The sequence below is a fragment of the Cryptomeria japonica genome, chromosome 9 (genome assembly GCF_030272615.1).
Source record: "Cryptomeria japonica chromosome 9, Sugi_1.0, whole genome shotgun sequence".
Classification (NCBI taxonomy): domain Eukaryota; kingdom Viridiplantae; phylum Streptophyta; class Pinopsida; order Cupressales; family Cupressaceae; genus Cryptomeria; species Cryptomeria japonica.
Window position 1 is genome coordinate 193,164,317 of NC_081413.1, and position 5,380 is coordinate 193,169,696.

A 5,380-nucleotide genomic window follows, 5' to 3' on the forward strand; every position below is an offset into this window, starting at 1 on the left:
AAAATTTTGGGGTCGTTAGATATGATGATATTAGAGCGCATCCCAAAGTTACAGCTGATTTGAGATGTTTTTATATGTGAAATCGGGCCTAAACAATCAAAATAAGACATAATTAGGGTTTATGATTAAATGGCTCATTGGAGGAATAAGATGAAAAGGGGTACACTTAGGGTAAAGGGCCCAACTTTATAATATGTAAAATGATGAAACATGACCTTATATTTAATTAATTTAATTAATTAAATTCTTAAAGGGAAATTAGAAATGCAAGATGCAAGACACACTAAGGTGGGTGCTAACCTAAGTGTGAAAGTGTACCATCCTAGCAAGGGTGTACAATTTATGACACTACACATGGCTTCCTTTACAGTTACATCCTTTCGATTTACACACCGCATGATAACAATCATAATTACATAGATTAAGTTCCAATATACATCCACAAGAAGAGGTAATAGAAATCCAAGTCCACGCACGCAACATCCAATGAAGAACATCCCAATGAGAGAAGGCATCAAACCACTTGACCATGTGGAACCAAATAGGAACCACCCCCCATGCTAGGAGATGACATGGGGTTCCAACACTCACTCAAGACCTAAGTTGATACCTAACGACCATGGGACACATAATGAACTCAACCCAACAATAATCACATGACAACACAAGGCTGAAATCAACAGTAAACTCTTCTAGAGGCGTACAATAAATCATGGCATATGGACATGGTCACATGTAGGAATGGAGTGTCATCACATGTTGTCCTCATATAGAAGTAAATATGGCCATCCTTACTAGTCACGCTCCTACGTGCTAGCCTCACAAAGAAGGTAAATATGCACCCATAGTAGACATGTGTGTTATCCTCACAAAGAAGAGCAATCCATATTCCTAATAGTCATACATGCTACCCTCACAAAAGAAGGGTAAAAACAATCCCTTAACAGACATGTACATGAGTACAAGGGAGATTGAATTGCCATCTAACATGGCCCAACCAAATAGAATTATCTTCCTAGGTGAAACCCAACCCAATCAATTATTAAATGTTATCACTGAATTACAAAAAGGAAAACTTTCATTGTGCCCTGGCAGTCTAGGTTCCTAGCTACCTAACTCACGTGACCCCTATCATCACAAGGAAGCCCACTCCCCCTAATCATATACCAAGCCATAGGGTAACACATAAAATGACATCACAACACATGAAAGAATGTTCACAAGAAGGCCTTCAAGAACACATAACATCATTGAGCACATACTGCACATAGAGCATACATATGAGCCATTACAAGCATAGGCTCTTTACAAATGCCTCATAGGCATACTACCAAAGAAAGAACATGAAATACAATCACATCATACACTACTGAAAACTCTCAACAACAAGGTATAAAACATCCCACTGGAGTCATAGAAGCAATCCTCAAACAACAAGGCAACAACCTCTTGCTAGAGCAACTTCTGCATAAGAAAACTCCTCAATGGTAGGCCATAATACCACTTACCGGAGCATAAAATACATCATGAAACATCATAGAACATCATGAACTAATCAAAATTTCTCAACACAAACTTTACATGCCTCGGGGAACTCACACAGTCCATACTAGGACTTTACAACACTAAAATTGACCTTTTTGGGCCTTCTAGAGCAGTTTAGCTCTCTTGGTATGCACAATGGCATTCTTGGTTTGTAGGGTGGCATTTTTGGTTCATTCCATAGCGTTTTGGGTCCATTGGTCAATGTTTTGGGTACATAGGTCAACTTTCTCAGTCTGTGGGTTAGCTCTCCTGGTCAGTTTGTCAGCTCTCCGGGTCTATACAATAGAGTTTCTAGTATGCATAGTGGCGTTCCTGGTTGATATGGTAGCGTTCTTGGTTATTATGGTGGTGTTTCTGGTAGTTTTGGTGGTGTTTCTGGTAAAGTGTGCCAAATCTCAAGTTTGAAGGATTGTAAAGGTAAGGTGACTACCCAGATTGACTTAGGAGACAAAAATGACCTCAAGGGCATAACTAAGAGGTAGGATGAGAATCAGAAAGTGTATACACATGGTTTATACATCAAATGCAACTCACAGGAATGAGTTTGCAACTTAGTAGATAAGCAACTTGGCCAAAACTGCAGTTTGGCAGTCTAGGTGCATGGGAGATAACTCTAATTCTTCATAGGCCAAATGGACTTAACAAATGAAACTCCAAACACCCAAAAACACTTGAAACATGATTACAATACAGTGAAATATGCCATAGATAGCCGCAGGGAACTTCATGAGCTCTTACATAGTTACAGAAGCACTCAAGACATAGAAAAATAGCCCCTATTACAACCAGGAATTCACAAGGAGTACAATACCCAAATGAGCATTCAATAACAATAAGAACATTCTATAAACACATAGAAAAAGTAAATACATATATGCACTTATCCACCATTCACTTACACAAACAAAACAACTCAAGATTCTCACTCAAACATAAGGAGCAATCTACAATTTCCCCATTTCATTCATTTAATTCCAAAGGATTTAAACTATAATGTCTTTGTTTTCCCCATCCATTCAACAATCACAAATAAATCATTTTCACGAGAAGACATAGAGAAGACAGAATTTCAGAAAATCTAAAAATGGAAGAGCTCCAACCTGGAGATCACAAATCCAAGGATGAAAACTGAAGAAGAGCTTCCAAAATCCAAATGCAAACCAAGACCCAAGCCAAAATATCAAAGCTTCAATAAAAAATCATGTCGACTGGTAACCTGACAACCATCCAGAAATTTCAAATAAATAGAAAATACATAACAAACTATGCAAAAATCCCAACCAATCAAAATAATCCAAAAATCAATATTTCTTACCTATCTTGTATAGTTCCAAGGTAGGACTATTTTATTATATTTCTTACCTATTATTCCAAATTCACCCAATCAATTAGGTGGGTAGGTAAAATCAACTTTATTTTATTTTTACACTTCCCATGCATAGTAAAAGAAAAATAATAACATTATTACTTTTTAAGAGTGTAGAAATAGAAATAGGCTTTATACTTTTATAATTATTAATTAATCAAAATCAACTTAACAACTATATCTAAAATAAATTCAAATAAATCAATCAACAATAAATAAAATCAAAAGGATAAAATTAATTAAATAAAACAATCAATTAAATAAATAATAATCAATTAAATCCAAAATAAAACCAGTTAATTATTTAATAAAACATTAATAAATTCAATAACAATAAATTAAATATCCATTAATTAATTGATTAATTATAACTTTAATAACTATTACTCAACATTAATTAATTAATTCGACCATAGGATAATTAATCCAAGCCATGATAAACCATACAAACACACATAACCAACTGCACATAGATAGAACAAGATACCGACTCAGGACTGGACAACACTTACACCCGACAAGACTGACAAGGTGAACATAGTAGACCATGAGTATGTGAGGGAAAACCAAGTCATCTCCAATAATTGACATTGGGATTCGGACACACTCAGACCTGTGAGACCAGGTGGAGTCAATGTCCAGTACTTGCAATCCTACATCCACCGATAAACACAAAAGAATATATATACAACATCATAGTAGTAGGCAAGTGAAAGAGATTCACAACACCTTATCATGCTCACGATGAGTGATAAGGCATCGCCTCTTTCATGAAGACAGTCACCCAATACAAACACATCTTTTAAAATCATCATCGTGGAGTAGGGTTAGTATCATCGTCATATATCATCAAATCATATAAATCACATAAGAATATTGAATACATATAAGTCCATCGAATAATCATAGCAAATCATCCATCACATAGATCATCAAAAGTCATCAATATAACACATGTCCATATAGCATCATAAATGTCTACTGCATAGAAATAAACCCATAATCATCATCATAAGTCTAGATAAGTCTATCGAATCATGAATCAAAATGTAAATCTAGGAGGGACACTACAATTGATGTCAAGTCAGTTATCTAGATTGGTCCAGATGTTGTGTGTAGTATGCAGTTGGTATGTGCAGTTGTGCTATGAGCAGATGATGTATTGCTTCGAGATGTGATGCCATAAGATGTAGTTGATCTATTGGAGCTATTTCCCGAAGATCCTTATCCAAAATTTTGAGTTGTGCTTACATTGGTCCTAATATTCGTTATATGTCCCATTACTAGCTACTTTTGGTTATGGCATATGTATCTTTTTCATGTCTTGTGGTTCGATATCTATGGTATGCATATCCTTGGAGTTTGGAGATGCCATGTTTGGAATTTTGAGTTTATGGGTCAGTTTCTATGGGTCTGGATGATGCTCATCTCATTCTGGTAATTAAGGTATGTGCATTGATGAATGAATTATGTAAAAGGAAGCATATAGAGATCTTGTGGAGGCCAACTTGGTTATCATGTTTATATTCATGGCTTTATTAGATAATGTGTTGAGCTAGGCCAACACATTATCTCGGTGTGTGTGTATATATATATATGGAAGTATGTGATAGGTGTGGAACAAGGGGTCAAGAGAAGATATAAAACAAGTGAGTATCAGAGTGCAAAGTGTGAGTTGTGGACAACAAAGGCAGTTGGTGCAAAATCAGAATGTAGACGGTATTGCAGTAATCCTTCACTGGATTTGTTGCAAGTGATTAAGGACAATTGTACAAAGATCTTTCACCGAATCATCTGTAGGGTTTGTGAATTATGATCTGAGCTTAACTTGGAACTGATCTCATGCATTTCGAGATGCAATTTTCTTCAGTTTAACCTTACCTATTGCAGTGAGCATTCTGGCAGTAAGCTACTTTTGTAATCTTGCAGTGAGCAATCCAACAGTGAGTCATTTTTGTAATTCTAGTAGTGAGCCACCCGACCATGAGCCACCCTTTTGTAAACACCATATAACTAGTTATATTCTCTTGAGAGCTAACACTCTTTGTGTTTTTTCCCATTTGGGTTTTCCATGTATAAATTTTGGTGTTCCTTTGTGGTCGTGTTTCATGTTTATTTTGCATTTTCTATTTCATGTTTGATATGCTTAATTGATAAACATGAATTAAGTTTTGGAGATTTTTTTTGAATCTGTGGGAATACTAATTCACCCCCTCGTCTCAATATTCTGGTCCTTCAACCAATCCAACATTTATCTAATCTATAATACTGAAGGATTTGTAAGAATTTTTTGTATTGCCTCTCATGTCAGATTTAACATTTTGGAAGCATTATTCTACACTTTGCTTCCTTTCAATAATTTAGGTAGGAGATATATAAATGTAAAAGTGCATACGTATTAAGAATTTATTTAACCAAATCATTTGTTGAGGTGTCTTATATACCTATGCACATGATAATGACACTTAT